Source organism: Hibiscus syriacus, unplaced genomic scaffold (genome assembly GCF_006381635.1).
Source record: "Hibiscus syriacus cultivar Baekdansim isolate YM2019G1 unplaced genomic scaffold, ASM638163v2 tig00111330_pilon, whole genome shotgun sequence".
Lineage (NCBI taxonomy): Eukaryota > Viridiplantae > Streptophyta > Magnoliopsida > Malvales > Malvaceae > Hibiscus > Hibiscus syriacus.
In genome coordinates this window covers 6,561,279-6,574,476 of record NW_024063059.1, presented here as the reverse complement: position 1 = coordinate 6,574,476, position 13,198 = coordinate 6,561,279, and positions in this window count along the sequence as shown.

The following is a 13,198-nucleotide window of genomic DNA, read 5'->3' as shown; positions in this document are numbered from 1 at the left end:
AAAAAACATACCCAAAAATTAGTGACCATTGGATCAGTTTACCCTATTTCAAATTATATGTCTTTTCTGTGTGAATTTAACTTCATGTTTTGATGTTAATTTATGAAGCTCATAAATGGAAGAATCGCATGCAGTTCTCTATTATTTTAAAAGGAAATCAATTTAGTCTATTTCAAGTTTATTTTATTTTATTTTTAGCATCATTTTTCGTTTTTAATTCATTTTAGGTCTTTACTTATGGCTTTTCAGTTTCTTTATTTATTTGTGCTTTACTTATTTTACTATACGAATCTTCTTATTTAGTTTAATTTATTATTGTTATTTATATTTAATTCTTCTTTTTATATACCTACCCGTATCTAATCTAGTGATCGACTAATCCTAATCGGGTACTGCAGAAGCAATGACGACCCTTCTAATCCAGTTTATTCCATTTGCAATCACCAAGATTCGAACTTCTGACATTGTTTAAGGCCTAATATCTCATCCCACTAGACCAACTTGTTGTTGTATTTTTATTTAATTCTTTTATTGTGATTAATGTCAATCATTTATTATGGTTTCTAAATTTATTTTAATTTAATTTAAATTAATATTTTTACAATCCTCAATTCCTAATTCCTGTGAATTTAATTTTCTTTATCTTTTTTATTTTGCTTTATTTCTTATCTTTAATTTTCTTTTAAAATTTGCCTAATTCATGCCTTTTGTTTTTGTTTTTTTATTATTACTTTATAGATTAGAGTTCTGATTTAGTTTAGCTTATTTCCCTTTATTGTTGTTTAACCTTTTTATTATTGTTTTGTGTTTACATTTGTTTATTTGCTTAAATCTCTCAATCTATCCTTTTTAAAATTATTTTTATTTTTTCCATCTCTGTTATGCTTTATTCCTTTTTTAAAAATATTATTTCCTTCTAATTTAATTTCATATTTGGTTGTTGTTTTTTTTTTCTTTCATTAAATTTAATCAATTTTTATTGATATATATAACCTAATATTTTTTTATATATATGTATACATAAATATGTCATGTATTTATGCTTCTGTTTAATTAATATTTCATTTGTGTTGCGTGGTATACTATGTATTATATTCTGCATGTAAATATGTATAGTAAGTATTTTAAATATTAGTTACGTTTTATGTATTGATATTTATGTACGTAATACATTTGAGTGTAAAATTATACTAGTTTAGTTATGTGACATTTATTTAAATTTGTTGTATAATGTTTGATTCTTTAAGTTTATAGTTTGTACTGTATTATAGATTTAGATTAGCCTACTTGAAATATATATTAAAGCCTTTAAATTTAGTTTTCCTTTACTTTAGTCCCTAATTTTTTTTTAAGCTAAGGGACTATTTGATTTGGTCCCCGCCTTAATGCCTAAGGGTCCATTTCGATTATTTGATTCAATAATTGGTTAAAATTGAATAGGGTTAATATTAGACTTTCTTTTTTAGGTTTAGTCCCTTAAGTTCTTTAAGTTTCGTAATTGGACACTCTAAGTTAGATGGAAGCCTCAATTAATTTACCTAGTATAATTAGGACTAATAAATTGTTTGATCGCATTTGGATTTAAAAATAAGGCAATGGTCATTTATTAGGGAATTAACAGTGTATCTTCCGTATAAATGCCTGGGGTGGTCACTGTTAAATCCCGAAGTAAATCGAAATCCTTTTAAAAACTCTACTTCATGATTCCTAAATCATCAAGGCAATGTTTGTTTATTAGGATCGATAACGAAGCTTTTGCGTAAATGCTCGAGGGTTGTCATTATTGGTCTTGGTAAACCAACATCATTTTTCAAAATATGCATACATGATATTTTAAAATTAAATAAAAGCTCAAACTCAAAATTACCAATTTTAGATATAAGTTAATCGACTAGGTGCCAATTTTGGGTGATATGGGTGTGCTAATCCTTCCCCACGCGTAAGTGACTCTCGAACTTGATTTTTGATTTCACAAACCAAAACTGGGTATTTTTTATAAAATAAAAATGTATTAAAATTACCTAATTTTAGGTGTTCCAATCTCACCTTAAAAATTGATTGGTGGTGACACTCATCGTTTCTTAAAAAAACTTTCTGAAAACCCCATCGTTATAACTAGTTGGCTTTTCCCCCGAAGGGTTGGTTGCGACAGCTTGGCGACTCCACTGGAAATTTTCTTTTCTAAAAAAAATTGGAGAGTTGATCTATGAGTCGATTATCATCTGCTCGAAATTATGAAATTTTGAGTTTGAATTTATTTAATTTATGATTTATTATGCTTTTAAAAATTCAAAAAAAAATCTCCATGGTAAATGCTTTATCTTGATTGAATATATATGAGATTGTTGCATATCATAGCTCTATACATGAGATTTGTCCTGACTCCCCAAAGTAAGGGAAAATTCCACACCATTGAGGAATACTAGTTTTCCTCGTGTAGGTCTGGAAAAGTACCTTTGGAAAGCATTCTAAATGTCTATCTAGATATTGTCTTCAGTGACATACATTTAGTGATGTAATCCCCTAGACTAAATTTGATTCTCAAAGTTTGTAATTGGTCATAATCGAAGTCTTTATTAACCTTAGCAGATTGTAAGGACAATTTGGGAACCTCTTTTTGAACTGAACTTCATATAGAGAATTTAGTAAAGTCACCTCTCTAGAGCCATGTGGATACCTTAAGAGAACTATAATGCATGTGGTTAGGACTTTAATTTCCTTTGCATGTCTTATTTATAACCTCATCTATGAGATGTATTCAATTATTTTTTAAATTTTTACTAAATCATATTCTTTCAATTATCATTTCCATTAACTTGATTTCTTTTTGTTTTGTCGCTTACTTTGTTTTGTTTTCAATTTTTCCTAAGCATGATGTCTCATCAAATGTATTGATCTTTGATATAGCTAGCCATTTAAAAGGTTCTTGAAATGATGGTGCCTTTCTTTAGGTTAGACATAATTTTATAGATTCTTTCGAGGACAAAGAAAAAAGCAACAAGAATCAAGAGATAGTCCACCTACTGAGGATATAAGTTGGACTCAAGAAGATTCAACACTGAAGGCAATAGCTAGAGATCGTGAATAGGTTAGACAACCCATCACTATGGGAGAGGAAGAAGAAGCTCTAAAGATTTTTGAAGTGTCAGAATTTGACTAAATACGATGCATTATCAAACTACTTGCAGGAGTTGAATAACTATGGGATAGAGCTAGATATCATCTATAATATGTGATTTTCGCTTTCTAATTGTGCGGAGACATTATTAGTTATTCAATAATTATTTTAGGAACATTTTTTTTTGGATCAATACATTTTGTATACATGCATTTCACATTTCATCTGCATTGTTATTAGTAAGAATACTCCACATCCACACTACTAGAAAGACAACTAAACCAATAATGATAGATTAACTAAAGTTGAGAAAGAACATAAGGAACTACAAGAAGAGATGAGAGGTCGATTGGCTAAAATTGAGCATGATATTACTAGCTTTCGGTTAGATTTGTTAAATAAGATGGAGGAGATGTTCAAGAAATGTGTAACTACTGGGAAGAGCACTATTGAAGACCCCATTCACCCTATGAGTTTCACGCCCATCCAAATTCTTGGGCACACCCCTATGCACCAAGAAATACGCCTATCAGCTTTCTTTGATACTAAGAACCCGTCACAATATCAAGATTGAACTTTCTTCCATATCAACCATCCCACTGTCTCTGGGGTAAGCCATTGGACTTTCATGCTGATAATAAGGTCTCTGATCTAAATTGTCACACCCCACATTAGGACCTAAAATTTTCTTAAAATTTATTCCGATGACTAAATTGAAATTTTAATTAAATTTGGGGACCATTGTGAAATTTTGATTAAATTCATATCCAAAATAATAAAGTAACTAAAACCAGAAGACCTATAGTATAATTATACAATTTTTTCAAATGTGGTTTTAAAATCCGTAGAAATCATAAACTTTCCATTTCTAGAAAGTTTAAACCCTTCTTCTCTCTCTTCAACCTTTTCACTTTTAGAATAAAATCTTTAATCGATGTTTCATCACTGAACGTTGTTCCATTTTCGAAATCTCCCACACCATCTTGTTCATTGCATCATCTCGTGTCCATCAGTTTTCATATTGTCTATGTTGTCGTCCGCGTGTGAGGGGGTGAGGAATATCAAGTTTTCAACATTGTGAAATCGAGCTCTCTGTCGTTCACCACTGTGAATCGAGCTTGGTAAATGTCTCAAAACCCCTTAAAATATATATAGGAATTTTTTTCATAATTTTTCGACCCTCAAAGGCCCTGCACGCGCCCCCACTCGATCGCTTGGTGGGCTTCTAGAACCTGGCTGACCCGACCCGCCTATCTAATTCGACTAGAATTGATCCAACCTAAACTAAACTGGTCATCAGTTGATCGTTGACCGTTAACCAGTTGTTGACCGTCGTTGACTTTTTTCTGAAAACCTTCATCTTAAGATTTTTCGATGTCTCGAGTCTGATTTTGTGATCTATTTTTTCAAATTTTGACCCAAAAGCCCTGAATCAAGCATGTTAATATGAAAATGCTTAGTATTTTTAGTATTTTTGCTTATTTATTTGAGATTTGATTATGGAATTGATTTGAGTATATATTTTTATGAAGGTACTCGTGTTTCCCTTAACCGAGGGTCGATTGGATCTGATGCTTCATGTCCGTCAGATCTGTTCAATATGCGTTCTGCAAGAGTTACTCGTAGGTTTCTGTAATTTGTTTAAATAGAGGTTATTATTATTCATATTAAGATTCTGATATAGATTTTTTAATTCATAGGATCTAGCGCTGACGATGATCATGATCGACAGACTTGGTAGTAGGCTTCCTTATTAGACTACTCAGACCAGTACAAGTGTGTTTCCTGATGGTGTTATATTACTATTTTAAACTATTTATTTGAATTGTTTTAGATTTCTGATGATACTGAATATTTTTACGACACGATACCTGATTTTCTGAATAATTTTTATCTGATATTTGATTAACTATATATTTTTATATGATCTCTGGTTATATATTTATGTATCTGATTTCTAAGTATTGAATATTTTCATGTTTTAATGGATTAAACTACCGTTTTCACCCGAATACATACATGTTTATTACTAACTTTGGACGTATTATTGGAGGAAGTATATCAGGCGTAGTCTATGACTTATAAGACCTTACCGCAGGCTCCTCTGCTTTGTTCACAGGGTAAGTCCTTACCGAATGTCCTATTGCTATATGTATAAGGTCATTACCAGGTGTACAAGTGGGTGTATGGTTATGGGGAACCTACACATTATAGTGTTCGAATAGGGGTAGTGTTCATATTTTTAAAACATGTTTGATAAACTGTTTTTTTTTACTGAAATATTTTATTTGTATGTTTTTATACACTGTAAGGAGCACACTAGCAATTTAGTTTATTTTACAAATTTTAACCTTTTCAGATAGTAGCAAATCGTAGACTAGTAGACTTGGGATCAGGAGGACCGACTACTCCTATTTTGTACCACTTTATATCTCTATATGCCTTAAGTTATACTTTGGTGAACCGTGTTTTTCCTATTATCTTTGTATATTTGTATTACCGGTATTTTGTTATGCATATATTTTATACGATTTTCTTATATATATATATATATATATATATATATATATATATATATATATGTTTATCATATGAATCTTTCTTATGGCTAATTCCATATTATACTATTATATGGATTTTAATGTTGTTTTAAATATGAAAAGAATTTCTGAATACGATATGTAACCGCCTAGATTTGGTCATAATGTCCAAGATGGGTCTAGGGGTTACACTTGGTGGTATTAGATTCTTCGGGTTTAAACACCTAGACTGTAGATGAGTCCTAAAATCTAGATTTTCAAGATATTTTCAAAAATCGTGTCACCTTATTTTATGAGATTTAAATATAATCGAGATTCCTGATGTTAGTCTAACTTAGGTTCAAATTATTTTTGTAGGGCCTTATAGATTTATCCGATGAGTGCTGCTAGAGGTCGTAGCCTAAGTTGTGGTCGTGGTCGAGGGTGAACGACTTGACCTTATTTTATGATAGACGATCTGATGTCACCTCGAGATTCTCCTGTTCTACATGTAGATCCGTCTATTTCTCGTGATGATCTGATTAAACCTGTGAGAGACCCTCCGACCATTGAGGATGAGGACATTGATTTTGATGAGGATCCCATTAATAGAGTTATTTTTTGTATGTTCCGGAGAGCTGCTAGAGTCCCTAGTAATATGTCTGCGGTCGAGATTTTGAAGTCTTTGGTAGCTACTAGAGTAGTTATGTTCGAGGTCATTACTGGTGGACGCCCGAATGGCGCTGAGTATTAGTTAAATGATACATAAAGGATTATGAATGAGATAGATCTGATGCCTGAGAAGAAGTTAAAGGTGGCCCTAGTTATGCTGAAGAAATAGAGTTTTAGATGGTGGCAATCGATTTCTGGTAGTATTCTAGGGAATCAGTTGACTTGAGAACTTTTCAAGGCAAGTTTTTAGAGTCACTACATTGTAGAGAGATACCTGTAGGAATGACGCCAAGAGTTTCAGAATTTGGAGCAGGGTGATATGTCTGTTATGGATTATGAGATTGAATTTATCAAATTAAACCGCTTTACTACTAGACTGGTTAACACTGAGTTGGATCAGTGCTTGAGATTTGAGAATGGACTCATGTATGAGATTAGGAGTCAAGTTACTACCCATCGAGAGAGGAAATCTGATACCTTGGTTGAGATAGCTAAGACCGCTGAGGAGATAGATCGAGTGGTATAGAGCATAGAAAAGATAAAGACCGAGATCGATACTAATTCAAGAGGCCTTCTCGTTTTGTTGACTCTTATGCATGCCCCAACAAGAAAGGCATGGTGAGTCTTTTTAAAGAGGCGGTACAAGTGCCAGGCATGTGGCGTCAGGTTCTCAGTTGTAACGCTTTCTAGTCAGGGTGGTTCTTTTGGGTTGCATTCTTTGGCGTCATGTGAGCACTGTAGGAGACGTCATTTTGGTGAATACAGGAAGAAGTTAAGTATAAATTTTAGATATGGTTTCGATGACCATCTCTTGAGGGATTGTCTAGAGTCAACTCCTACAATTTAGACACCAGCTCGTACCCCCGATCATACTCAGAGTACAATTCAGACTCTAATAGGGGTCGTAGTCATGAGAGATCATTGGGATCGACTAGTAGGGGTCGAGCTTCTCAGAGTAAGGGTCCAGCCAGATATGAGGCCAGACAGCCTGAGTTGGTTTATGTTGCTAGACATAGACATGAACGCGATGAGCCTGATGTGATTGTAGGTACAATTACTATTCATTCAGTTACCTACTTTGCATTATTTGATAATGGATCTACCCATTCCTATGTATCACATTACATTTGTAGGGGCCTTAATATTTTGGTTGAGAATATTAAAAGTTCTTTGACAGTTCACAGTCTCGTAGGTCAGTCCGTAGAGTTAGATCGTATTTTTAGAAGGTATCATATAGAGATCCATTGGGAGATATTTCTGGCCGACCGGATGGAGTTACCTTTGGAAGAGTTTGACTTGATTCTTGGCATGTATTGGTTGAGCAAACATCAAGTTAATCTTGATTGTGAGACTAAGATAGTTGTTCTAAAGACTCCTAATAACTAGACGATTGTGATGATTGGGGAACGTCGTGGATTCCTGACGAATATTGTGTCTGCTTTAGTAGCTGATAGGATGATCAGAAAGAGTTCCGAGGCATTTCTTACTTATATTCTAGATATTAAGAGTTCCCGATCTGTCATTGAAGGCATCCAAACTATTAAGGAATTTCTTGATGTTTTCCCTAAAGAATTGGTTGGATTACCACCAGGTAGAGAAATTATGTTTGAGATTGAAGTCGTTTATGTTTCCACCTCAGTTTCGATGGATCCTTACCATATGGCCCCAAGGGAGCTTAAGGAACTGAAAGTCCAACTCCAAGAGTTGTTGGATATGGGATTCATTAGACCAGTGTTTCACAGTGGGGAATCCCAGTTCTCTTTTTCAAGAAGAAAGATGGGACATTGAGACTCTGTATTGATTTCAGGAAACTGATACGATTAAAAATAAATATCCTCTGCCTAGGATCGATGATTTGTTTGACTGGTTTCGAGGGCCTCCTATCTTTACAAAGATAAACTTGAGGTAAGGTTATTACCAACTCAAGGTGAAAGATTATGATGTTGCAAAGACTGTTTTTCATACTCGATATGGGCATTACAAGTTTTTAGTGATGCCATTTGAGTTAACTAATGCCTCTTCTACTTTTATGGATCTGATGAATCATGTATTTTGACCTTATCTAGACTAGTTTGAGGTTGTGTTCATTCATGACATATTGGTGTATTCTTGAACATAAGCATAACATGATCAACACTTAAGGATTTTTCTATAGACTCTGAGGGAACACAACTTATACGCCAATTTGAGCAAGTGTGAGTTATGGCTCAACGAAGTGACTTTTATGGGGCATATCATTTCTGATGAGCATATTCGGGTGGATCTGAGTAAAGTAGAGGCTATTCTGAACTGGAAGCAGCCCAAGAATGTCTCAGAGATCTATAGTTTCATGGGCTTAGTTGGTTATTACTGTTATTTTTTAGGGTTTCTCCATTATTACAGCTCCTCTAATGAAACTGTTAAGGAAAGATGTTACATTTATCTGGTCTGATGATCAACAAGCTAGCTTTGAGAAACTGAATATTGTTCTGACTCAAGCCCCAGTGTTGATTCGGCCTGAGTCTGGGGAAAAAAATTTATCTACAGTGATGCTTCTCACTCAGGATTAGGATGTGTTTTGATGCAAATAGGAAGGTTTTCACTTATGTGTCACATCAGTTAAAGTCACATGAACATAACTATCACACTCATGATCTGGAGTTAGCTGGCGTGGTCTTTGCTTTAAAAATACGGAGACACTATCTTTATGAAGAAAAATGTTATATCTATATCGATCATAAGATTCTGAAGTATCTGCTTACTTATAAAGAGTTAAATTTGAAACAACGTCGTTGGTTAGAGCTTTTGAATGACTATGATTGTGAGATAGAGTATCATCCGGGTAAGGCCAATGTGGGGGTCGACGTCTTGAGCTGTAAGGCGATATCCAATTTGAGAGCCTTGTTTACCAGTTTGAGTTTTTTTATGATGACATTATGTTAGTAGAGGTACAGGTTAAACCAACTTTGGTCAAGGAGATTAAGGCCAAACAACTCCTTGATAGCTCCTTACTTCCCATTATTGAGCAGGTTGAACAGGGAACAAGTTTATAGTATACTTTCAATCAAGATGATATTCTTTTATTGTCATTACTGTGTCCCTAAAGATGATGAGTTGAGACAGGCTATTACGGGAACAAATTGTACAAAAATCTCAAAGAGCATTACTATTGGATTGGCATGAAGAAGGATATTTCAGATTTTGTGGCAAGGTATTTGACTTGTCAGTAGGTTAAAGCAGAGCATCAGCATCTGTTTGGATTCCTGAGTGGAAGTGGGAGCTCATTACGATGGACTTTGTTATCAATATTCCTCTGACTCATTCCAAAAAAAGATTTTGTTCGGGTGATTGTTGACCGATTCACCAGGTCAGCTCACTTTATCCCTGTTTGGGTTAATTATTCTCTGGACAAGTTGCCTAGATTGTATATCTCTGGATTGTTAGAATCCACGATGTTCCACTGTATATCATCTCTAACCGAGATCTGAGGTTCACTTCTAGGTTCTGGGAGGCTTTGCACAAAGCTCTAGCTACTCATTTGAATTTCAATACAGTTTTCCACCCACAGACCAATGGTTAGTCTAAATGAGTGATTCAGGTGCTAGAGGATATGTTATGGGGTTGTGTGATTGACTTCTATGGTAGTTGGGAATATTTCTTACTTTTAGCCGAGTTTGCTTACAATAACAATTACCATGCAAGTATTCACATGACACCGTATGAGGCTCTGTATGGACGTCAATGTCGTACTCCTATATGTTGGACAAAGTTATGTGATAAGAAAACTTTAGGTCCAGAGTTAGTTCAAGAGACTGAGGATACTGTCAGATTGATTTGTGATCGCCTGAAAGAGGATTATATAGGCATAAATCATATACAGATCAAAGATGGAAAGATATCAAGTTTGAGGTTGGGGATCTAGTTTTCTGAAGGTATCACTGTGGAAGAAGGCGATGAGATTTAGATGTAAGGGTAAGTTGAGTCCGAGATTTATTAGGTTGTATCGTATTCTGAAGAGAGTTAGACCTGTTTCTTATCGGCTTGAGTTTCCTCCCAGGTCATTCACATTCATGATGTTTTTCATGTATCCATGTTAAGGCGATATCGTCCAGATCCAGGTCACATAATTCATGTTGAGGAGGTAGAGTTGAGACCTGATATGTCCTATGAGGAGGAGCCCATTCAGATTTTAGATTGGGATGAGAGAGTTCTTCGAAATAAGCGTATTTCGATGGTCAAAGTTCAATGAAGTAACCAAGACCCCTCAGATGCTACTTGGAAGACATTGGAGTCGATAGAAGCTCAGTTTCTACATCTATTTCCATCAGGTAAATTTTGAGGATGAAATTTCTTTTAAGGGGGAGAGTTATCACACCCCAAATTATGGCCTAAAATTTTCTTAAAATTTATTCCAAAGACTAAATCAAAATTTTAATTAAATTTAGGGACCATAGTGAAATTTTGATTAAATTAAGATCCAAATTAATAAAGCAACTAAAACTGAAGGATATATAGTATAATTATACCATTTTTCAAATAAGGGTTTAAAAGCCCAAATCATAAACTTTTCATATCTAAAAAGTCTAAACCATTCTCCTCTCTCTCTTCAACCTTTCATCTTTTAGAAGGAAATCTTTAATCGACGTTTAGTCATCGATCGTTGTTTCATTTTTTAAACCTCCCACACCATCGTGTTCCTTACATCGTTCTGAGTCCATCGGTGTCCATCTTGTCTCTGTTGCCACCAGCATGTAAAAGGGTGAGGAAGATCCAGTTTTTGATGTTACGAAATCAAGATTTCTGTCGTTCACCACTATGAACCGAGCTTGGTAAGTGTCTTAAAACCATTAAAATGTATATAGGGTTTTTTCATAATTTTTTCAACCTCCAAAGGCCTTGCACGCGCCCCCGTATGTCGTCACTGCGAGTGGGGAACGTCTACTGCCTGGTGGGGTTCTAAAAGTTGCCCGACCAGACCTGCCTACTAGATCTAACCTGCCTACATGATTTGACCCTCAGACCTGTCTTGGTTCAACCCAAACTGAATCGGTCAGTCGATGATCGTTAATAGTTTTGTAACATCCCAATTATCGGGTAAGTTACCAAATTGTAAGAACTTCTAAATTCAGTGGTTAAATTAGAATAAAGTGATAAGTTTAGTGATTTATGGATGAATTATTTTGGGTATTATAGCAAATATGAAACTATAACAAGGGTAAAATGATAATGATAGGGAAGCGGTGGCGGGTTAAAGAACATTGCTCTTGTTGAAGAATCAAACCTATAAAGCTCTAGACTCGATGAAGAACAAAGGTGATGAATATGGGAAGGTGGCGGCAGTTGCTAGGATTGTTTAGGGTTTCTTTTATGTGCTGGAATCAAGACAACACGATTAGAATAAAATAAACAAAAGATAAATAAATGAAAGATGAAATAAGATAATAAAGAAATCAAAAGATCTCCCTTATGATGGTGAACGGTAAAGATGATTGATGGTGCGGATGGATTTGTCGAAAAATAGATGGATAAGTGTCCTATCGAGCCCTCCTAGTCGCAATGAAAAGGCAAACATGATAAATGGCTCTAACCAACCCTCCTAGTCGCGATGAAAAGGCAAATTGGAGTGTGAAGATTAATCTCCCTCACAAGAACTTGAAAGAACTCCAGGAGAAGAAGCTTCGAAGGCACAAGGCAATCAGCACTTGCAAAAACGAACTGTCATTGTATTATTAATCAAATAAGTCTTATTTACAAAGTATAATGAAGCCTCCTTTATATAGGGGCTGTGTTCTAAAGGTCCTAAATAACTAATGAATAAAATAATAATAAACTAAACATGTCTTAACTCTAATTCCTAATAAAATAATAATAACTAAAGATAATATTTTAACCCAACCTTAATTCCTAATAAAATAATAAATCTAATTCTAAAAGATAATGCATCATCATATATTAAGTTATATTACAAATAATCAATAAAAATATTGAAAATTCGTAATATTTACAAAATCCCGTATTAATCCCGTATAGGATTTTCTGCATGCACCGTCTTCAGTAAAATGGCCATATCTTGAGTTCCCAATATCGGATTGATACAATTAAAGAACCGTTGGAAAGATAAGAAACAGAAGGTTGTATCTCCAGAAAATATGTTGACCAAATAAGATCAGGATCCCATTCAAAAAGTCGTCTCAAGTCTGCTACTGTTCTGATCTTCTTTTCCAAAGCTTGGACGAGTGGATCATTTGGAAGAGTTATTACTTCTTCCTTTGATGTGAGCCTTGTGATGCATGTATCATCCTACCTTTCTTCAAAAAGATTCGACCTCGAATCTGAAACATTAAAGGGAGCAAAATTAGAATAGTTTAATAATTCATTCACATTATGCTTACCGAATAGATATGCTTTGAATCTTCGAGACTTTGTTCTTCTAATAGGTTCGAGTAGAAACATTAGTCCAAAGAAGCATGTATTATGGACTCTGGTGCATGTATCATTCCCCCACTCCTCAAAAGGATTCGTCCTTGAATCTGAAAATCCAAAAGAAAGAGATTTAGATGTGTTGAAAGAAAAACTTGTGAAACATTTACCAGGATCAATGTGATGTGTCTTTATGCGTTTTAGTCGAGGTTTCTTCTTTGTAGGAACTGATTTCTTGTAGTCTTGAAATCCTATTTTCCATACAAGTCTTGCAATATGATGTTTTGGTTGAAATTCAACATGGCGCCGACCACTGTTGGCTTTCTGTATGATTATTTCAGATAATTTCTCCATGGTTTTATTCGTGTGTGGTGAGAATGAGTGTTTAAAAACCATGTCAACTGGTTTGTTCAAGTAATCCCTTAAGTCTTCTAAGTGTGGTTCATGAATTAATGATTCCCAGGAGGATATTTGTGGACTGTAGAACCTG